The sequence below is a fragment of the Sminthopsis crassicaudata genome, chromosome 1 (assembly GCF_048593235.1).
Source record: "Sminthopsis crassicaudata isolate SCR6 chromosome 1, ASM4859323v1, whole genome shotgun sequence".
NCBI lineage: Eukaryota > Metazoa > Chordata > Mammalia > Dasyuromorphia > Dasyuridae > Sminthopsis > Sminthopsis crassicaudata.
Window position 1 is genome coordinate 175491783 of NC_133617.1, and position 25020 is coordinate 175516802.

General features: G+C 36.3%; 1 protein-coding gene across 12 annotated transcripts in view; it reads left to right on the forward strand.

Moving 5' to 3' along the window:
- Positions 1–25020, forward strand: part of PHACTR1 (phosphatase and actin regulator 1) — a 604015-nt gene that overhangs the window by 480828 nt on the left and 98167 nt on the right. The gene's annotated exons all lie outside the window — the stretch shown is intronic.

Below are 25020 nucleotides of genomic sequence, written 5' to 3' on the forward strand. Positions count from 1 at the left end.
TACATCATACATACCTTGGGCCTGAAATGCGTGCCTCTTTCATCAAAAATATCCCTTCAAAATTAGCTCAGGCACCACCTTTTACACAAAAGGCTTTCCTGATCAACTCAACTTATCAATCAACTATTAGTGTTGTCTCTCAGATCTCAGATCTAACAACCTCGTATTTATTCTGTATATATGTATATATGTACTGTTTCACTCACTCATTAGAATGGCAATTCTTTGAGTATAGGTATCGTTTTTGTTACTGTATTTGTTATCTCTGACACCCATCATAGCAGCACATGGTGGAAGTGTGGGAGAGGAAGCGAAAAGGCATTTTGATGGTGCCTTCTGTGTATCAGGCATTTTTCTAAGTACTTTTACAAATATTATCTCATTTGATTCACCCAATGATCCTATGAGATAGTTTCTATTATTATCCCCTTTTTACAGTTGAGGAAATAAAGGGAGAGTCCAGAATCATATAGCTAAGTCTGACTTTAAACTCAAATTTTCCTGATTCTGGGTTCAGAACTCTATCCACTGTGCTACCAGCTGGAACACCTTGTAGCTTAGTAAATGCTTGTTGATGGAGTGGTTTAGTGAGGAAGCAGACTGTTGAGAAAGAGATGGTCACTATGTAAGATTTTGTGGAGGACCAGTAAGAGTGGGTGATATTTAAAAAGGCCCCAGCAAATGGCCTTTAGGATCATGGTAATTAGAAGGTCCTATCTGTCCTCTGGGAAAGCAATTACAATAGAACTATCAGGGCAGAATCTAGATCTCAAAAGGATGAGGAAAGATTAAGGTGGTGCTGAAGTAACAGCATAGCAAGTACCATGACATGTGGGCAATGTGTATACAGGTTAGGGAAGCAATTTTACACAGTCCAGTTAAATAAAAAAAACATATTGGGGCAAAGTGGCTGCAACAATGCAGTACTCAGGGGAATACCAACAGAATGGATCTGGGATGTTTTGGACTCATTACATCCCAGCAACCCTTGAAAACACCACCCAAGAAATGGCCATAGGGAAAGAGCAGCTCATCCAAATCTGGAGACTACAATCTCCTTTTGCTGTGTTTGATTCCTAGTAATCACATTTGTATGCATTAGAAATAGTCAAGTATAATCCTTAATGATTTTGGTTAATTTTATCATAATCTTAAGAAAAAAAAATTTTAAATAGTTTTTTTTAATTCCAATTGCAAAAAAAAATCTACTTTCCTTTTCCTGTCTGCATTATCTCTTTAATAACTTGACCATTTATTTGAAATATCTTTTGTTCTTTAAAAACTGCTATTGAAGAAAGAGACTATGAATCACAAAAATGTCTGTGTCAGACTGGAAATAACATATGTTTTCTGAAATTGATTTTGAATATATAAAAGTCTAAATAACCTGAAGAAATGTTTGGTTTCAGATGCAATAGTACAATACATACATATATATATATATATATATATATATATATATATATATATATATATATATATATATATATATATATATATATATATATATATATATATATAAAGAATGTGAGATCAGATTCTTCACAAGTACAGGGCTAGAGGAATTCTGGAATATGTTTGCTTTTTCTAGACCTATGATTTCATTTGTGTAGAGAGTAATTTGTGTGAAAAGTACCTTCACTAATGAAAATTAGTAACTCATCTATGCCAACTGCTTTTATTGCTTGTAACTATGAAAAGTTAAGTGACTTGCCATGGTCAGCCACACAACTAATATGTCACATTTAGGACTTGAATCTAGGTCTTTTCACCTGCAAGTTCAGTTGTTTTCAATCATATACAACTCTTTATGACATCATTTGGGGTTTTCTTGGCAAAAATATTGGAGTGATTTGCCATTTTCTTTTCTAGTTCATTTTACAGATGAGAAAACTGAGGCAAACAGGGTTAAGTGACTTGCCTAGGTTCACACAGGTAGTAAGTGTCTGCATATTTAAACTTAGATCTTCCTGAATCCAGGCCAGTACTTTATATACTGTGTTACCAAGCTACCCCTTCTAATTCCAAAGTCAGCTATTCATTCGTTGCCCTATGTACTTCACTGGACTGTCTTTCTCATGAAAAAAGATCAGATTCATAGCCAGAGTAGCTGAATCTGAATCCCAGATCCACAAATAGCTAGCTTAGGCAAGTCATTAGTTTCCCCATATGTAAAAGAGCAAAGATACTTTCTCTAACTATTTGACAGAGTGATGATGGCAATGAGATGAGAGATCAATCAAAGCCTTAATTTCACCTACTCTGTGGCAGGCAATGTGCTGCTTTCTAGGAATACAAAGACAAAACTCAAAAGAGACCTTACTTTCAAGAAACTTACATTCTATCAAACTTTCCAATATATCTACAGGGCTTTTTTTTTTTTTTTTTTTTTTAATTTTTTTTATTATATATATATATATATATATTTTATAATATTATCCCTTGTATTCATTTTTCCAAATTACCCCCCCTCCCTTATTCCCTCCCCCCGACGACAGGCAATACCATACATTTTACATGTGTTACAATATAGTCTAAGTACAATACATGTGTGTGAATATCATTTTCTTGTTGCACAATAAACATTAGAATCCGAAGGTACATGCAACCTGGGCAGACAGATATTAGTGCTAACAATTTACATTCCCCTCCCAGTGTTTCTTCTCTGGGTGTATCTACCTCTGTCCATCATTGATCAACTGGAAGTGAGTTGGATCTTCTTTATGTTGAAGATTTCCACTTCCATCAGAATACATCCTCATACAGTATCGTTGTTGAAGTGTACAGTGATCTTCTGGTTCTGCTCATTTCACTCAGCATCAGTTGATTTAAGTCTCTCCAACCCTCTCTGTATTCCTCCTGCTGGTCATTTCTTACTGAGCAATAATATTCCATAACTTTCATATACCACAATTTACCCAACCATTCTCCAACTGATGGACATCCATTCATCCTCCAGTTTCTAGCTACAACAAAAAGAGCCGCCACAAACATTTTGGCACATATACGTCTCTTTCCGCTCTTTAGTATTTCTTTGGGATATAATCCCAGTAGTAGCGCTGCTGGGTCAAAGGGTATGCACAGTCTGATAACCTTTTGGGCACAATTCCAGATTGCTCTCCAGAATGGCTGGATTCTTTCACAACTCCACCAGCAATGTATTAGTGTCCCAATTTCCCCACATCCCCTCCAACATCTTCTACAGGGCTTTTTAAAATTAAAGTAACACTTTATAAGAAACCAAACCATTCTCCAATTGATAAATGGTCAAAGGATATGAACAGACAATTCTCAGAGGAAGAAATTGAAACTATATCCACTCACATGAAAGAGTGTTCCAAATCACTACTGATCAGAGAAATGCAAATTAAGACCACTCTGAGATACCACTACACACCTGTCAGATTGGCTAAGATGACAGGAACAAATAATGACAAATGTTGGAGGGGATGTGGGGAAATTGGGACACTAATACATTGCTGGTGGAGTTGTGAAAGAATCCAGCCATTCTGGAGAGCAATCTGGAATTATGCCCAAAAAGTTATCAAACTGTGCATACCCTTTGACCCAGCAGCGCTACTACTGGGATTATATCCCAAAGAAATACTAAAGAGCGGAAAGAGACATATATGTGCCAAAATGTTTGTGGCAGCTCTTTTTGTTGTAGCTAGAAACTGGAAGATGAATGGATGTCCATCAGTTGGAGAATGGTTGGGTAAATTGTGGTATATGAAAGTTATGGAATATTATTGCTCAGTAAGAAATGACCAGCAGGAGGAATACAGAGAGGCCTGGAGAGACTTAAATCAACTGATGCTGAGTGAAATGAGCAGAACCAGAAGATCACTGTATACTTCAACAACAATACTGTATGGGGATGTATTCTGATGGAAGTGGAAATCTTCAACATAAAGAAGATCCAACTCACTTCCAGTTGATCAATGATGGACAGAGGTAGATACACCCAGAGAAGAAACACTGGGAGGGGAATGTAAATTGTTAGCACTAATATCTGTCTGCCCAGGTTGCATGTACCTTCGGATTCTAATGTTTATTGTGCAACAAGAAAATGATATTCACACACATGTATTGTACTTAGACTATATTGTAACACATGTAAAATGTATGGTATTGCCTGTCGTCGGGGGGAGGGAATAAGGGAGGGGGGGTAATTTGGAAAAATGAATACAAGGGATAATATTATAAAAAATATATATATATATATAATAAAAAAAATTAAAAAAAAAATAAAATTAAATTAAAGTAACACATAAATATGAATGTATTACCTTCTATTCATCATATTAGTTGGCATAGTCTTTACATGGATAATAACCTTAATGGGTTGATTAGGCTTAGAAAAATCAAGATTATTCAGAGATGATCTGGATCTTTAACTATGTAGCACATTAAGTCTTTTTAAATACATAAAAACAGACAAAAGTAAAATTATGTCACATGTGGGGTTAAATAGTATATTGATTTAGAGCCTTCTATCTGCAAGGCATTACAGGAGGCATTATGGATATAAAGAGATCAGCATCTCTGTCATTATTTTGGTCCTCAAAAAATATAAATCCCACTAGAAGGATACAATGTGAATACAGATAAGCATAATGCAAAGTAGGGAATAATATGAAGTGCTCTAAGAATCTTTGAGAAGGAAGGGAGAAATTATTGGGGTAGAGGGGAGGTGATAAGGAGAAGGATCAACCAATAACCAACATGCATTTAAGTACCCACTACTATCCAGACACTGTAGTCTCTGACCTAAGGTAATTCATAGAATATTGGAGGAGACAACATGTATGTATAAAGCAAATTTTGGGTGGAAAGGACATAAGCATCTAGAGGAGTTAATATAGCCTTCATGGAGATGTTACATGTGCAGGATTTTTAAAACTTTATTTTATTTTTAATTTATGGAGTAAAATAAGCATTTTCATAACAGTATAGGGGCAGCTAGATGGTACAGTAGATAGAGTCCTGGAGTCAAGAGTACCTGAGTTCAAATCCAGACTCAAGACACTTAACAATTATTAACTGTTTGACTCTGAGTTATTCATTTAATCTCAGTTGCCTCGCCACAAACGAAAACATAACATAGTTTAAAAAAGATAATTGCAATAAAACTGCAATATATACAATATATATATGTATATGTGTGTGTGTGTGTATATATATATATATATATATATATATATAAAACTTGCTGTTTCATTTAAATATGCAACAAAGTTATTGTGCACATTTCTTTTTTTTTTCTTCCCTGCCTCCACCCACCTAGAGATAGTTACTATTTAAAAAAAAAAAACATGAAACATTACTTAGAGATGCAAAATTTATGAAAAAGAGTTAAAGAAAAAGGTTAGGGGTAAAATGGATAATTTTAATGGCATTAAATTAAAAAGCTTTTATACAAATCAAACAAATGTAGCCATCTGAAAGAATGCAGAAAATGGGCAGAGAGGAATTTTTATAAACACTATCTCAGATAAAGGTCTCATATCAAAACAAAGAATTCTAATAGGCATGAGTGAGCATATGGAAGCATATTTCAGGCAAAGGAGATAGCAAAAGCAAAGAGACAGAGGATGGATTGTCCAAGTATGGGAAATAGCAAAAGGACAATTTGGTAGGACCAAAGAAGATAGATGTTTTGAGCCAGAACTTGAAAACAGGGTACTAAGTGGAATTGAGTATACAATGGTTTAATCTAGTTTAGCATTGATTTAATCCTACAACAAATAATGGTTTCTTAGTGATATAATGATTGGTGTATACTCAGTGTGGGACATATAAACTGGGAGCCTTAGCCAGGATTGACATTTGGAGAGAAGACAAAGGACTGGCGGCAGGAGCTTAAACTCTCGGAACCAAGGAAAGAGATAAGCCTCTAAGAAAGTTAACCAGACCCCAGAAAAGGAGACAAGACTTTGAAGGAGACAATAAAGGATTTGGACTTTAACACCTGGCTGCACTTGGGGTGATTACTGAACTGAAACAAAGGCTGCCTCCAGACACCCCAAGAAAACCTCAACAGAGAACATTACAGTTTAGAGAGAACATTACAGGTAGAAATGGGAAAAAATGTGTAAGATTAAAAAAGTAAATTAGGGCCAGGTTGTAAAGAGCTTTATAAACAATATTGGAGCTTATATTTGATCTTAGAGAAAACAGTGAGCCATTAGAGATTATTGAGTGACATGTTTAAGTTTACATATTCTTTAGGAAAATCACTTGGCCACCTGTGTGGAGGATGGATTGAAAGGGGGAAAGTTTGAGGTAAGAAAACTGATCTGGAGGCTATTGCTATAGCCCAAGGAAAAAAAGTGATAAGGACATGAATTAGAATAATATCCATCCAAGTGAGATATTGTGGAGACAAAAAAACAATGTTGAAGTTGAGTACCTGAATGATTAGAAGAATGGTGTTGCCCTCAGCATAAATAGGTACATTTAGAGAGGGGATTGATTTAAAAAAAAATAAATAAAAGCATGATGGGTTCAGTTTGGGACATATTGAATTTAAGATGCCCTTGAAACATCTAGTTTGAAAAAAACAATAGAAAGTTAGATCAGAGAAAGCTCAGTGAAACAAAGAGTACCTGTCCTGAGCCTCCAGGGAAGGTCATGATCTTAAGAGGTAAGACAAAGATGATGTGAATTAGGAATAGGAAATGCTGTAAGGCAAAGCTATTCCAGGGAATAGCTAGTAGTCCAATTTAATTGGAACATAGAAAGCATAAAGGAAAATTAAAGTGAAATAAGTTCAGATCCACAAATTGGTGCCACATAGTAGTGAACCTAATAAGTTGGTACTTCCTTTTAGTGGCAAAAGTGAACTATGTAATACACAAATAAAGCATAATGTGGCATTTTTCCCCCAGTAAAACAGATCTGATTTAATTGAAGCTATTGCGGATGAAAAGCCTGCAATTGCCAGTGTTAACAAAGGGTGGGAGCACTGAAGAACACAGCTAGGGGTGGATGAGAGATAGGTTCCAAAGTCTCTGTCTGTACCTGAGTCACAGAAGAGAACACATTTACTTTTGTGATGCACACTGTAATCAGTGCTGGTGTATGTTTGTCAGGCCAATCTGTCCTCTATTAAGTCAAGTTGCTATATGTAGGAAGCTCCACTATTGGTCAGTCAATTAATTAAACAACAAACGTTGCTTATTATGTCCAAGGCACTGTAGACAAAGACAAAAACAAATATAGCCCTGCCCTCCAGGAGTCCAAATTCGGAATCATTGGAGGAAAACAACATGTGCACATATAAGTAAATAAATAGCTCTAGGCAATTTTAGGTACAAAGCAGCAGCAGTTGAGAAGATTAAAAAAGGCTTTATTTGGTAAGTAGCACTTGAACTTAGCTTTAAAGGAAGCTAAGAAATCTAAATAGTAGGGAGAGGAGGCATAGAAGTCAGCCTGGGCAAAGATGCTAACCAAGAAAGAAAAGAGAATGTCATCTGTGAGGAGCAGCAAAGAGACTACAGTTATCTCTTCCACATGGCAAGGTTTAGGGGGCACCACAGTGCCTCCAAAATCTGGAAAATCCACATCAAATTTTTTGGCCCTCCTTTCATACCAGAGGTGTGGATTTCTTTCTTTTTTTAATGGGGTTTACAATACATTATTCAAAGTTTGATCATAGGCTATCTTATAGAATATTAGGTATGCATTTTATGCTTTTCTAAGTTATCTACAGCTTCCGCAAAACTTCCCCCCCCCAAAAAAAAACTCCATTTAATTTCTTACTCCAGCTTGCTTAATTGAAACCCCTATGGGGAAAATTATAATACATAAGTTCCCCATTTTTCTAATAAATGATATATAAGTTTTACTGAAATATAAAATGTATGAAAGGAAATAATATATAATAAGATTGAAAAGTGATTTGAAAACATATTGTGAAGTACTTTACAAGACAAAGAGAATAGTTTGTGTTTCGTCCCTACATAGAGAGTCACTAAAGCTTTTTGAGCAAGGGAATGACATGGTCAACTGTCTATGTTCTATGAATGTAATTTTGGTAGATAAGTGAAAAAGACATTAGAAAGAGTTCTTCACACTTTCTTCTGAATTTCTTCCATGTGGTCTGGACTGTTGACCCTAAGAAAAACTTTCGAGTGTTCTTACTATATTTTGCATTCCCCTGAGTACTTGTATGTGGGTTAACTGTTGAGTTCTTTTCTCTCAGGAAGGGAGCTCAAAAATGGACATCAATCCTGTTCTAGTCAATCCATTGCCAACAAGTTTTCTTTTTCAAGATTCTAATCTAATAATGTGATCTGTACACAGTTTGGATTTCTAGCTATTTTTACTGTCACCTTAATGAAAATGGGAATAGCAAATGGTTTTGATTAAAGAAATTAAATGGCTTATTGAGATTGACAGGAACTTTTATAATTATCTGACAGCTCTGAAATCATGTTTTGGCAAATTACAAAAAAAATACTTGTTCCTACTTTTTTCTTTCTCTAAGAATGAAAGTAGATCAGTGTCAAAAAAAAATGTAGAAAACCTCTAATTCACTAATTATCTTAATAAGTCATTTACTTTGAATAGAAATAGTCAAGGACATCCTTTACCTTCATCCTCAGCAAAACAAAAACAACAACAACAGCAAAAAAAAAAAAAAACAAGAAGTAGAGTCTAGAATCAGAATTTGAATATTGTCTAATAAGCAAGGATAATGAGAAATTTTGCTAATTTGGATCATTTTATTGTCAAGTATAATCTTTTTTGTTAAGTTTATTTGTCTTGATTAAATTATGCCAATAAGTAAATAAAAATGTGTCTTGATTTTTCACAAATGTATTTGAATTTAAATGTATCTGATCACAGCAAAGATAAGGAATAGCTAATAGCTCTTAATTCTTGTAGAATCAATGCATGAAATTTCACTTAAGTGGTATTTTCTGAAATAGAATAATAAAGAAGAATCCTGATCCACAACATTGTTAGTGTTCTTTTCCCCTATGAATATTATCAATGTATGCATTTGGCTTTTTGCTCTAACTAAATATCAAATTAAACTTTTTATAATACATTTAGACACTTTGGGTTCAAAGAAGTAGAATAAATTTGTTTTCTTGTTTTTAAGGATCCCACTTGGTTCTTTTTTGTTTTGAAAATGATTCCTCTACCATGTTTCTATAATATTTATATTCTGTTCATTTCCCTCTACATCAGTTCATACAAGTCTTCCAGATTTCTTTAAAGCCGTCTAATCATTTCTCACAGTACAATCTAGTGGCTTTCATTGATTGGTCAAGAATAGGTTCTAGCTCAAGCCTCACTTGGTCATTGTTTGGACCCTGATGGCTCAGAGTAAATGTAAATAGCAATTGTTTTTGTTTTGGCCAGAAACTGAGGAAACTTTCCTTCCCAGACTGATTTTTTTTTTAATTTACCTAGCACTAATCATTGAATGGGCATTGTTTCAATCAGTCTAAGACCTAGAAAAGACCTTAAGTTAAAAAGATCAAAGTTTCCTACTGCATCAGGCTCCAACTCATTGTCACTATAAAAAGAGCTGCCATAAATATTTTTATGCATATAAGATTGTTTCTTCTTTGTTTGATCTTTTTTGAGATGAAGGCAAAATGCTCCCTTCAGGGCTCCCTCCTTCAATAAAGTGTCTACGATTCACACATCAGTATCATTCAAAAGTTCTTTAAAAACAACCGAAATAGATTGCTTGCTTTTTATCATTATATTTCTGTTGCGCTCTCTCTCTCTCTCTCTCTCTCTCTCTCTCTCTCTCTCTCTCTCTCTCTCTCTCTCTCTCTCTCTGTCTCTGTCTCTCTCTGTCTCTGTCTCTCTGTCTTTCTCTCTCTCTCTCTCTCTCTCTCTCTCTCTCTCTCTCTCTCTCTCTCTCTCTCTCTCTCATCTGTCTCTCTCTTTCTCTCCTTCCCTCCTTCTATCTTTCCTTCTCTCCCTCTCTTTGTTCTTGTTTTCCCTCTCTATCTCTTCCTCATTTCTCTTGTTCTTTCCCTCTCAGTCAGGTGCTTCAGGCAATCTGCAGCAGGATGTCCTCATCTGGGGTTGCTGGGGTATAATCCAATCCTTTAGTCCATCCCTGATGAGTATCCGTCTGATAACTGGGTTCCATTTTATCTGTCAGATAAGATTATCCTGAAGTTAGCCATATTTTGTATATACAATTTAAGAAATACAATAAAGAGGGTGAGATGCTAGCTAGTCTGTTCTAAAGATATCTTGGGACAGAGTAAGAAACAACTATGCAACATCATGATCAAGTTTTACTGTGATTACTTCAATATGTACCTCACTCATTTTCCATCTATGAATAGGACACATTGCAGTGTGAGGAAGCACGAGAGAATGTTAGAGACTTATCAAAAATGGATGGGGTTTTCCCCCTTTCTTTTTTAAGATAATGACACTTTGACAACACTGTCACTTTCCCATGATTCCCTTGCTTCTGCCCCCATATATATAAATATAAATATATATATATATATATATATATATATATACACACATAAACATATATGTGTGTGTTAGCTATTCCTTCCTCCCCCAATATGTCCCTTCTCTGTGATAAATAAGCACAATGAAAAAAAAATCAACAACAACAACAACAAAAAAACAGAAATAACTTTATTTCTAGGGGGATTCTTAATGTAGGCTTAATAGACTTCCAAGAAATCCATGGATAGATTTAGTAGTGGTCTATGAACTTCAATAGGAAAAAATATTATATTTTTATTTCAATATCATTAATTTCCTTGTGAGTCAATGTGTTTTATGTTTTTTAAAGCATTATTCAAAAAAGCGCCCATAGGCTTCACCATACTGCAGAGGGGGCTACACACACACACACACACACACACACACACACTATCTACTCCATTGTGATAAGAAAGATCTTTAGTCAAAGCTAAAGAGGGATACCTTAGAGATGATGAGGTCTAGGTGCTTCTGTCATGCTAGATTTATTAAGTCCCAGAACATTGCAGAGTCTGCAAGAAGATATCCTTAACCATTCACAAAAGTTTAGACTGAATATACTTATAAGAAAAATCAAGTTGATGAAGAAAGACTATTACTCACTTATGAAATGCTAGAGTATATATTAATAATGAGTTGGTTCCAAAATTAAACAAGAGGAGGAAAATAGGCTCTGTTGCCTTTAGGAAATTACAAAGTTCCTTTAATATTCCCAAATTCTTCCAGAAACAAAAGATATTCTTAATATTAATGTTCTAGTGGTGTTCTTATATGACTAAGAGATAAGGAATAATAGTAATAACATGTGTATATGGTACTACATACCAATCACTGTGCTGAGTACTTTACAAATATTTTCTTATTTGTTACTCCCAGCAATCCTAGGAGTTAGGTACTATTATGATCCCATTTTACAGATGAAAAAGTTGAAGCACACATAGGTTAAGTAACTTTCCAAGTTCATTCAGCTATTAAATTTAGGTCTTCCTTGCTAGCGCTCTATTCACTGTGCCATCCACATGACACAATAAATTTTTAAGATTGAAAAAGAATAGGTTAGAGAAGATAACGGAGAGGTGCATGATGGGTTTGAGTAAGCTGAAACTATAACAAATAAAGAACTTTGAAGAAAAGTACACTAATAATAATAGTAATAAAAATAATAAATTTTATGTAGTGTTTACTTATGTGCCAGACACTGTCCTAAGCCCTTTAAAATATATGATCTTATTTGATCCTCACAACAATCCTATGAGGTAGGTGCTATTATTATCCCAATTTACAGAATAGGAAATATACTGAGAGGTTAAATGACATCCCCAAGGTCACACAGTTAATAATCTGTAGCTACATTTAAACAAAAGATTTTCTAATTCCAGGCCATGTGTTCTTGACATCATGAAAATGTGTGATGGAAAAAGAAGACAGGTTGGTCCTATAACTATGGTGAATAATAACCTGTAGACTACCACTGGTATCCCCAAAGGGTTGACCAGTCGCCCCAAATTCCAAGAGAAACAGAGGCCTCCCCTGCTCCTGGATGGCACGGGCAAGAGTTGTTCAAGCAGGCACCAGCATAGATTAGTTGGTGTCTGCAACATGGCAAGGAATATGCAAAATGAGATCATGCCAATATTTGAGTATATACTTATAATTCTACTCAGTCCGTTAAGGTTGAAAGTTTCAGGGAAAAACCTATGGCATTTGTTTACCTTCTCTCAAAGTATTTTAGTTCCTCAATACCAGATCACTTTAATCTTTGTCTCCATGGAAAATGATCATCGAGAGACCTGTAGCTAAGGTTTTGCTGTCATCTCAGTAATATCCACTTATTTTTTTCATTTTCTTCTTTATATGAAAGATAGACCTTCAGCATCTTTCATGTATTTCACCACTGAGTGGCTGTCAGCAGGGGAATGATAGTGCTTTGAGAGCAGAACTTTTTATGGATATCCATAACACCCAACAGTATGTCCCACATAGCAGGCCCTTGATAAAGGCATCTTGATTGATAAATTAGTCATTAAAGAAAACACTACCTTACTGCTTAGACGTCTTCCAGCATGGAAGTCCATCTTGACCAATTACTACCCTCATCAGTGGTTATTTTTTTAAATGAACTATTTAGCCACAAACAAAACAGAAATTATTTAGCTGAACCTTCTAATTATTACCGTCAACTCCTCAATGGAACAAGGTTTAAAAAAGAAAGAGAAACTTCGAAGTCCAAAATGTTCTCTGCTGCTTACACTGTAATTTTTCTCTTACTCACATCCTGTGCCAGGGTTTATTTCAATCCCTGGAACAAATACACTGTGTGCCCCAGCCTGTTCTCAGCTACCTGTCAGGGATGCTGGTATTATACTCACTAAGATTGGGGATGTTTTGTATGAGTACAGATCCGTGTAAAAAGTACCACTTTCTCTGGTAACTGTCATCAACCATGCTTGAATCTGGATTCTGATATTGTTCCGTTTGGTGACATTGGCCATTAATTCAATTTTCTCAACATCAATTTCCTCATATCAAAATGGGTGTGATAAGCCTTCCCGCCTAGCTCATAAGCTTGTTGTGAGCAAATTAATAAATTTTTAAAAGTTCTGTGGAAGTGTGAACCCTTATTATTTATTTACTTACAAAATGTATATCATTTCATATGGAAGGAAGGAAAAGAAATGAGCATTTATTAAGCAGCTACTGTCTACAAGACACTGCACTTTAAAACTATGATCCTTAGGGGCAGCTAGGGGGCGCAGTGAATAGAGCATCAGCTCTGAAGTCAGGAGGACCTGAATTCAAATCTGGTCTCAGACACTTAACACTTCCTAGCTGTGTGATCCTGGTGCCTCAAAAAAAAAAAAAAAAAAAAAAACCAAAAAAAAACTATGCTCCACAACACTGTGTGGTAGATACTGTTGTTATCCTCATTTTACACTTAAGGAACCTTAGGCAGAGGTGAAATTACTTACCCAGAGTCACACAGCTAATAAGTGTCAGAGGCCAGGTTTGAACTCATGCTTTCTTCTGCACCATCAAGCTGTGATTCTAGATGGAGTGATGTAACTTTTCTCTCCTTATATTGCCACCTCCTATGTTCAAAAGAAGAGGATAATTTTTCCCATTTTTAATTTTATAACATTTTAAAGTTCCATTTACCAAAAAAAAAATGAAATTTAATAAAATTATTTCTAACTTATGGAATAAAATAAGCATTTCTATCACATACAATTAAAAAATGATTGTACATGAAAATGCAAACCTACTATGGACAACTTGTTATTCCTTTCAAATATACCACAAAACTGTTATGGAAATTTCTTCCTTTTTTCTTCCCTTTGGAATTTTTAAGAACATATTTTCTTCTGTATTATACTTCAGTTTTATTCTGGAAATTCTCATCTAGTTGATAGCTTGGGACTTGTTAGGCTTGTTTATTATACATGTTCACAATCTTTGTACTTTGTTCTTAACTATCAAAAGATTCTAAAGGCCTTATAAAGTTCCTAAAGGCCCCACGCCCATACAAGGAAGAAAAGAGAAATAAATGAATGTTATTGAGGTGACCATTTTCCATGGATTCAAAAATTAAAGTACAAAATCCAATATTCTGTGTCTGTCTCTCTCTCTCTCTTTCTATCTCTCTCTCTCTCTCTGTCTCTCTGTTTCTCTGTCTCTCTCTCTCTCTGTCTCTCTCTCTGTCTCTGTCTCTCTCTCTCTCTCTCTCTCTGTCTCTCTGTCTCTCTCTGTCTCTCTCTGTCTCTCTCTCTGTCTCTCTGTCTCTCTCTCTCTCTCTGTCTCTCTCTGTCTCTCTCTGTCTCTCTCTCTCTCTGTCTCTGTCTCTCTCTCTGTCTCTCTCTCTGTCTCTCTCTCTCTGTCTCTCTGTCTCTCTCTCTCTCTCTCTCTCTCTGTCTCTGTCTCTCTCCCTCTCTCTCTCTCTCTCTCTCTCTCTCTCTCTCTCTCTCTCTCTCTCTCTGTCTCTGTGTCTCTCTCTCTCTCTGTCTCTCTCTGTCTCTCTCTCTCTCTGTCTCTCTCTGTCTCTCTCTCTCTCTGTCTCTCTCTCTCTCTCTGTCTCTCTCCCTGTGTCTCTCTCTGTCTCTGTCTCTCTCTGTCTGTCTGTCTGTCTGTCTCTCTCTCTCTCTCTCTCTCTCTCTCTCTCTCTCTCTCTCTCTCTCTCTGTCTCTGTCTCTCTCTGTCTCTCTCTCTCTCTGTCTCTCTCTCTCTCTGTCTCTCTGTCTCTCTCTCTTTCTATCTCTCTCTCTCACTCTCTCTCTCTCTCTCTGTCTCTCTGTCTCTCTGTCTCTGTCTCTCTCTGTCTCTCTCTCTCTGTCTCTCTGTCTCTCTCTCTCTCTCTCACACACACACACACACACACACACACACACACACACACACATGAATAAGAAATCCAATGCCAAGTTAACATTTTGCCCAAAAATCCTATATATAATAATTTCTGAACCATTAAGCTGTAATTAAATGGGTGCTTTCAAATATTTTTTCACTGCCTATTTATAATCTTTTCATCTGGTCCAAGTTGGCCCATGTCCATCTTCTAATATATATTTAACTGTGTGACTGAATAAGTCACATTTTCTTCATCCATAAAATGATGATAATAAAATTTGCAGTAGCTCCCTTTAAAGGGAAGATTGTTGTAGAGATATCTCTTTGTAAACCTGAAGCTGCTATATAAATGTAAATTTCATATATACACACTTAAATCTTGCTTCAATATATATGTGTACACATGTATATGTACATATATATGTACATGCATGTATATGTCCGTGCATGCGTGTGTTTCATGTCTCTTAACCATTTCTTAACTCATCTGGCCCAAATTCTCACCCCAGCTGTTTCCACCCAAATCTTTTATAATTATCCAGTTTGCACCCCATTCATTCCAGCCTCTCTGTTACTATTCTCTTGCACTGTGCCTTATAGAATTCAGTTGTGGACAAGCTCATCTTTATCCTTAATCCCTCTTCCCTCAATCTTACCACCGTAGCAGTCACCTGGCATACTCCCAGTAAGATGCTGTGCCTCTTGTCATGGTCCCACTTTTTCCTCTATTTCCTCTCCCACTGGAAATGGAATCAGAGGAAACCTGCTTTCTCTTCAGTCTTTGTCAGTTCTGGATCATAGGTTTACCATCTTTCTTTTGTTTTATGTGACATTCGCCTCATCCATCATCAGCATGCTACCCCCATGTCCTACATTCCCAGATGACTCCTGCACCTTGCTCACATTATTTGTTTCTACTGCATTCTGTCATGATCTTCTGTGACTTTGGCCTAGATTAATGAGCCATCACAGTGGCCCCTTTTACATCAACTACACACACACACACACACACACACACACACACACACACACACACACACACACACAGAGTCTTACTTGGACTTCATCATCCCCAAACAACTTCTTCTTTCAAGATCTTTGATTTAGTACTGTCTGTCTCTGACCACATCCTCCTTACTTATTATTCTCTCTTCTTTAACTAGCTCATTCATGTTCACCAATTTTTTTATATCATGGATGCTTCACAATTTTGTCTGCTATTTCCAGAGCTATTTCTTCCTCCCCAGGATGGCTTCTGCACTGTACCTGCCATCCCTTCAATTTTCTTTCCTCCCTGCTTTAACTTTCACCTCTGTAATGTATGCTCTCTCTCCATGACTGATACTATATTCAGTGTTACCTGAAGACCTGTTCTCCATTCACCTATTTCATTCAATTCTGGAATCTTCTTATATTCACTGGACTTTTATCCCACCTCTTGTTGTTCTGTTCAGTTTTACCTATATTATATCTGACTTTATATCTCCTCCCCCTTTTCACTAGTCTTTTAAAAAAAATAAAGACCCTTCTCATATTCCAAAGCTTACCTCTTCATTTGTATTAATAGGTTTTTATTCATTCATTTCATTCCTATCGCCCATAAAGAACCTTACTCTTCTAATTTCCATTTCCTCAGAATTGCTGGATTTTTGAGTTGGAAGGATCCTCATCTAATTTAGTTCATGCACATAAAGGATCTCTACCACATCTTAACAAGTTATCTATCCAACCTCTGTTCAAAGACTAGTACCTCTGGAAGTAGATCATTCCACTTTGCGACGGCTCCAGTTTTTAGGAAGTCCCTGGCATTGAGTCTAAATTTCCCAGTTCTCTTCAAAGCTAGAAGTCTGCACTCACCTTTTACATGACAGCCCTTCAGATATGTAAAGAAAGTCATCTTTTCTCTGCTAAGTCTTTGGTTTTCTACATTTCTTGAATGTAGAATGTAAAAAAAATTTATTTTAGCCAGTCCTCACGTAGTGTGAGCTTGAGTCTTTTCTCCACCTTCATGCTACAATTTTTCAATTGAATTAAACGAAATGGTTTTCCTATTATGTACAAGACTTAAGCACTTAAGCATTCTTTTCATTTTTAAAAAAAGTCAATTTCTTTTTTTTCATGTATATGTATTTTTAATTAATGGAATAAAACAAGCATTTCATATCATAGTATAATAAAAAATGATTGCACACTAAACTGCAAATCTATTATGTATAATTTGCTATTCCTTTTAAATGTATAATAAAGTTATCATGTAAATTTCTTTTTTTCTCCTTTTCTTCCTTTCCCACTCCCACCTGCCATTAGATGCAAATTAATTTTTTTTAATGATACAAACCCTACCATCTTCCAGCCTCAAAGCCTCATCATTAGGAGTCAGACAACATGGGGCAATAGAAAGATACTGACTTAAAGACAGGGGAGTTGGATTAGACTCCTGGTTCTGCTCTTTACTATCCAGTGACCTTGGACAAGCCATTTTAGTAAAATGACTTTAGCCTCAGTATTCTCATCTGTAATATGAGGTCAAACTAGATGGCACCCAAATTCTATTACAGCTTTAAATCTATAATCCTGTGACCTCCAGCTCTTCTTTTTCCTCACTTATATCAGTCCCTTATTTCCTTGCTGATTATTAAGGGTTGTTTTGCTGTAATTTGTTTTGTTTTTTTCTTGGGTGGGAGAAGGAGATCAGTCAGTTACTTTCTATTGGCATTAGTCCTAACCCTAGCTGCAATCCCTCCTTGCTAGATACTCTGTTCATACTTTTAGTCTTTCCATTCACACAAATGCCAGATTAATCTTCCTAAAATACCATTTTCATTAGAACCATTCTGCTCTAGAACCTCCTACATAAATTTAACATTTAACTGCCTTTTCATGTTCTCCATAACTTCATTCCAGTATCTAACTGTACTTTCTATTACTTCCCAACACAAATCTTCTGCTCTAATTAAATATTTCCCTCCCTTCCTCAACTCAATCCTCCATGCATATGCAGCACATTTCTCACCTCTGATCTTCATTGCTTTTCCCCCTAATGGAATGCTTTCCATCTTCCTCTTTATTTTCCCACATTTAACTCATTTTTCAAGTACCAGATGAAGTCTTCTCTCTTCTGTGACTCACTCCTTTGGTAACAACATCAACTTACTTTGAACTTTGTTTTTCTTAATTCTTTTGCACATATTGTCTCTATCAAACAGTAAGTAATTTATTATATGTTATTATATTCTCTAATTGTCACTGTACTATATAGCTCCCTCTATATCTGTGTGCCATGTAACCTGGATCTGGGGAGCAGGGAGTATACTACCAGCTCCTTCCAGCTTCATGATTGCATAGAGCAACCCAGCCCCAAATTTAATTTTTTCTTCAATAATGTTTTACTTCTCCCAATACATGTAAAGATTCATCATTCATTTTTGTAAGACTTTGTGTTCCAAATGTTTCTCCTTCCCACTCTCCCTCCCTCCTCTCCAAGACAGCAAGAAATCTGATATAGATTAAATATGTGCAATCCTTTAAAACATATTTCTATATTTATCATGTTGTGCAAGAAAAATCATATGAAAAGGGAAAAAACACGAGAAACAAACAAACAAACAATGGGGGAAACTAATGTGCTTCTTTCCAGAGTCTCCATAGTTCTTTCTCTGAATGTGGATGGCATTTTCCATCTATTCCGTCTATTAGAATTTACCTTTATTATTAATTCAATTCTAATTCCCTTGCCACGGATTTGACTGGTCAGGTCACTACATCAGCACTCTGGATGAAATACATTCTTCTAACCCTCAATTTTGGGGTATAAGAATATAGGATCTAATTAAGTGCTTCTTTACTCCTTTACCCCAATCTGCAGTCATGGTCTCAGAAAGTATCTACTCTCCCACCCCAGCCCCCAACTCCCAGTGACAATCACTTTTCCCTTTTTGGAGGTCAAAGCTATCTCTGTCTAGATTATAGAGCTTGCTTCTTCAAAGAGCTCCCTGTGCCAGTAAGAACTGTGCTCCATTTTAGCTCGACTTTTTCTGGTTCATCTGAAGAGCAGAATCTTTCCTAAATGGAAGAATCCATAGTATTAAAATAATTCCCTCCCCCTGTAAACTATAGATCTCAAGGTTTAGGGGCTTCAAGATCCCCTAGATCTGGTCCATAAAATTCTCACAGCATAACTTCTTCTGCAAGGAGCTTGGTCTTTACATCTGGATTTGTAAATTCTTAGAGTTCCACTCAAGTTCACTATTCATTGGCTAAATTGAGGTAGCAGACACACTCTAGGACCAAGAGAATAAATAATAAAGTTATCATGTAAATTTCTTTTTTTCTCCTTTTCTTCCTTTCCCACTCCCACCTGCCATTAAATGCAAATTAATTTTTTTAATGATACAAATCCTACCATCTTCCAGCCTCAAAGCCTCATCATTAGGAGTCAGACAACATGGGGCAATAGAAAGATCCTGACTTAAAGACAGGGGACTTGGATTAGAACCTGAAGACCTTAGTTAAAACCTCAATTTTGCTACTGACTTTGGTAAAGGAGATGAATCCAAGGGAGTCTCAGATCAAATAAAGGGGTTTCCAAAACAATAAGATATCACTATAGGATTTAGCGTATTGTTAGTTGCTGATTAAAATGAAAAAGTTACTTAATCAGTCTGAGAGAAATTATGGGATGTTGGCCTTTAGATAAAAGTAACTAACTTAACCTCACCCATATGGACTAAAAAAGAAAAAAGAAACTAATTCCATAAAACTTACACTCTCAGCTCTACATTTTCTTTTGCATCTTCCCTAGCAAGCAAGGGGTAGGGGGAAAGGAAGTTGGAAAGTCCCCAGGCAGCAACAATTTCGGCAACTTAGATTATAAGCATTTGCTATGGGAGACAATGCTTCCATGAAGTCCAAAGAGAGAATTCAAGGACATTGCTTTCTGCACAGAGGAAAAATTATGAATTTTCTGGATGTCATAATGATAGACTCTGTCCTAGCAGAGAAGAGAGATTTCTGGGGTAGCACCAGCTTAGACTGTCGCCTCAGGGGTTCAAGGTCCAGAATTTCTGAGTTCAGGAGTTCCAGGCACTTGCTCAGTTACTTCACCCTGTTTTCCTCAGTTTCCTCATTTATCAAATAAGCCTGGAAAGAAAACAGCAAACCCTTACAGTATTTTTGCCAAGAAAATGCCAAATAGGGTCACAAAGAGTTGTACATAACTGAAATAACTAAACAACAAGAAGTATATATCAGAGAATTAGGATGTTTGGCAGCTGTAGAGGCATAAGTTGCTCCTCCTTTCTCATGCCTTGGCCACATATATTCCCCGAATATGTGGCTTTCTCCCTCCCTTGTGCCTTGGCCAAATATGCTTCTTACATAATATTTGTGACCTCTAGGAATATCTATTCTCACTACTTTGGACAAAGTGCGCCCTAAAGTTGATAAGGGAGGTATTTTGTTGCTGCTTACTTTATAATGAAGTTTTAGTAAAAACTTTTATTTTGATCTAGTTGTGTCTCTTCTTGCTAGCTATTATTGTAAACACATTAATTAGCAGGGGCTCGTGGCTTACAGTTTTAGAAGTGTGGACCCAAAGGACTCACCCGCTAAAGAACCCACTGAGGGGACCCCTCTGGGATTCAACCATTATTTTTGTGGCCTTGGGCAAAGAGCACTCTGGACCTCAGTTTTCTCATTTTATAACATGACATGGTTGGATTTAAATGAATTCTGTGATCTTTTCAAGCTCAAACTCAAAAACATAGAAATGACACCTGAGTCTACCACCACTAGCTGTGCCTTCTAAGAGCTGCTAACTAGGTATTTGTTGGTGTTTTTGTTAAGTCATTTTCAGTTATATCCAATTCTCTGATTCCATTTGGGGTTTTCTTGACAAAGCTCCTAGAGTAATTTGCCATTTCTTTCTCCAGTTCATTTTACAGATGAAGAAACTGAGACAAATAGGGTTAAGTGATTTGCCCAGGGCACACAGCTAGTAAATGTCTAGGCAAGATTTGATTTCACAAAGCAGACCTGGCACTCTATCCACCACACCACCTACCTGTCTTCAATTGGATATAGTTGTTTTATATCCCGAGTTTCCAAAGAAAGGCAAAAGTTCAAATTAATTCATGACTTGTGCAGAACCAAGAAGAATTCTTAATCGTAATACGTTCTGAAACCAATCATGATTGAAAAATAAATTTGGACAGGAATATTTTGCTTGAATATTTGACAAACAGTCCAACAGGATGTATCTGTACACACACATACACACACACACACATGTGTGTGTGTTTTACATATATACATAGACACATACATATTGTAGCAGGTAACAGACGGTATAATTAGCAGAGCTTCTGAACCTTGTTGGTGCCAAAATTAAAAGTAGTTCAATGTAGGTGTATGGAAAAAGGAAATGACAGCTGCACCAGTCAGCCAAGTAACTAGAGTCTAAACTTAAACTAAGCTGCTCTTTGTGGAAATTGTTTTTACATTTTGCATGTTACTGTAGTTACTAATTCATCATCAGTGATGTTTCTGGCCTTATTGCTGTACTCTTAACAATATGGCGTTTCATCATTCTATCAAAAGACAATCTTCGTGTATGTAAGATTGTTGCATTTATTGACGTTATATTCCTGGTACTTGGCATAGTGCCTCTTTCAGAGAAGGTATTTAATCAAGGCTGATTGATCAATTAATTGATCAAATGCCTTTCCACTTTAATTTGGCCATAGTGCCTTCCACATCGATTTTTCATTGTTTAGAGCTAGTGTTCAAGTAAAAGAGCATCAAAAATGTCTTCTGAGTGAAATGAACAGAACCAGAAGATCGCTGTACATTTCAATGTTGTATGAGGATGTATTCTGATGGAAGTGGAAATCTTCAACATAAAGAAGATCCAACTCACTTCCAGTTGATCAATGATGGACAGAAATAACTACACCCAGAGAAGGAACACTGGGAAGTGAATGTAAATTGTTAGCACTACTGTCTATCTACCCAGGTTACTTATACCTTCGGAATCTAATACTTAACGTGCAACAAGAAAATTGGATTTACACACATATATTGTATCTAGGTAATACTGTAACACGTGTAATATGTATGGGATTGCCTGTCATCGGGGGGAGGGAGTAGAGGGAGGGAGGGGATAATTTGGAAAAATAAATACAAGGGATAATGTTATAAAAAAATTACTCATGCATATATACTGTGAAAAAAATTATAAATTAAAAAAAAATGTCCATACACGTGTAGTTTTATCCCAGCCTTCAAATAACCTGAATACTTCTTGCCAGCATGGGGCCACCCATTTTCTAGTTCAGTTGTTCAGTCTTTGCTGTCTGCATTTCTATTAGATTCAAGTTAAAAGGTGTATAGTTTTCAATGAACAACATTCCCTTCTTACTATTTTGTATGCACTTTGTGCAGCTAGGTGGCACAGTGGGTAAAGTACCAGCCTCAGACATTTGATAGCTGTGTGATCCTGGGTAACTCACAAAACCCTGTTTGCCTCAGTTGCCTCATCAGTAAAATGAGCTGGAGAAGGAAATGGCAAACCACTCCAGTATCTTTGCCAAGAAGACTAAATGATAATTATTTAACTCGCATTCATACTGATGAGTCAGGTCCCCCAGAATAAGGCTACATCTTCCCCCTCAGGGTTCTCGCTGCTCCTTTGAAGGATCATATTGATTCTTTCTAATGCCATTGGCTTCAGTCCACATCCCAGTGAGCTCTCCCCAATGTTAATTGTCAATAATACTTATTTCCTTTATGTTATTAATATCCTACAGTGATTAGCAGCCTAATACCATTTAATCAGTCAACTTTTATTGGTTTGTTGTTGTGGTTTTGTTTTTGCTGAGGCAATTGGGGTTAAGTGACTTGTCCAAGGTCCCACAGCTAGGAAGTGTTAAGTGTCTGAGAAGAGGTTTTCCTGACTTCAGGATTGGTGCTCTATCCACTGCACCACCTAGCTGTCCCACCTTCTATTGTTGTTATCAAAAAAATTTACTGGAGAGATTTAGGAAGATCTTAATTATAAACATTTACCTCCAAACCTAGAAGGGGTATATTCTTCCCATATCACTCCATTTCCTGGGTGTTCAAACTTAAAAAACATTGCTCAAACAAAGAAGCAGATGGAGTGCCAACCTTGGTGTCAGGAGTACCTAAATTCAAATCCAGTCTTAAATGTTTACTAGTGGTGTCACCTTAAATCTGTCATTAAATCTGTTTGCCTCAGTTTCTTATCTGTAAAATAAGCTGAAAATGAAAATGACAAACTACTCCAGGATCTTTGCCCAAAAAAACCTCAAATAGGGTCACAAAGAGTCATGAAGAAGTGAAAAACAACTGAATAACAACAAAACATCTTCCCCACAAAGTTCATTTCCCAGTACATGGGTCACTTCCTCTCAAAAGACCTGGCATTTTGGCTGCAGAGTAAATCTACTGCTGGGCTGGGTCCCATAGGTCTGTCTTCAGGGCTCTACTTTTAATCAGAGAATCTGGAGTGGATTCTGAGTCCCTTACCTCTGGTGGCTCACTGCCTTAACCTTTCAGAGTTCACAAGAGTACAGCACAAGGAAGATTAGAAAGAAGAGAAATAGAAGCAACACTTTAGCCCTGAGTTCCTGGACTATAATTCAGTGCCCAGGTGAGGAGGCAAAAACTTGAGGTCATTCCCCAAAACCAGAGGTTTACTTCTCACTCCAAAATAGCCTAGCATTCTCAGATATGGCTCAGAACCATTCAGAAAATATCTTATTCTTCGTGTGATAATAAGACTAGAAACAATAACAGGGTAGACAAGGAAGATTCACCTGGTCATCGCATAAGCAAAGCCTTCTGCACATGCTCAAGGAACCGTGTTCACTGGTCCATCTCTATTCTCCATCTTCCTCCATGACATTTGTGCACACAGTTTTACTCCCATACCATTATAAATTTCCTGAAAATCAGTATGAAGTATAATTTCTTTTTTATCCTCAGTGCAAAATGAAAATGACCCCTTAATGAATTTTTAAAAAATGAATTGAAGGAAGATAATTCAAATCAAGAAAAATGTTCTTGCCTACTGTGGTAGAGTGATCAGAGTGGTAGACTTGAATTCAGGGAAACTTAAATTAGCATTCTGCCTCAGATATTCACCAGCTGTGTAAATTTGCACAAGTCTCTTAACCTCTTTTCGTCTCAATTTTCTCATCTGTAAATTGGGAATAATAATAGTAACCTACTCACAGGATGTTGTGAGGATAAAATGAGATAGTATATGAAAAATATGTTTCAAATCTTCAAGTGCAATAGCACTTAAAACAATTATCAATGTATTTACAATACACACACACATATATACATATATATATGTATATATATATATATATATATAATGTTATGTTATTGAATCATTTTGGTTATATCTGATTCTTCACTAACTCATCTGGAATTTTTTTCTGCAAAAAAGACTGGAGCAGTTTGCCATTTATTTCTCCAGAATTTACAGATGAGGAAACTGAGGTAAACAGGGTGAAGTGACTTGCCAGAGTCATATAGCTAGTAAGTATCTAAGACTGGATTTGAACTAGGAAGGGCAGACATTCTGACTCCAGGTCCAATGCTCAGTGCACTCTGGTACCACCTAGTTGATCCCCGTTATAAATGTATATAAATATAAAAACCATGTTGTATTTATTACATTATATATTTAATATACAAATGTTAGCTATCATTATTACTATCAACTACCATTTATTATTGGCAGCATATCTAATGAATGATATGGGGGAAACAAGAGCAAAAGGAAATTGTCAATAAGGTAACATTAATGCTAAAATTATAGCGGTGCTCTTGTTCTATGAATAAGTTTTCATTCAATCTTTTCCTTCCCCCACCCATTTTTGTAGCCTGCATGACTGGCTTCAAACCCAGGTCTAAGTTGGAGGCTTTTCCTTTGTGTAATCATCTATCTGGAACAGCTTTCAGGACTCTTTAAAAATTAATTTGAATTTTATGTCTGGTTGTCTAGTACTCCTCTGGGCCAGGATTAATTCACACTGGGAGAATTGTGATGTTATAAATGACCATTGTGGAATAGATTTTGATCTGCCCTCTGGTGTTAACTAGCTGCCTTTTATGCTGCAGGGACTTTAAATTAGATAAAGAACTGACATGTACAGC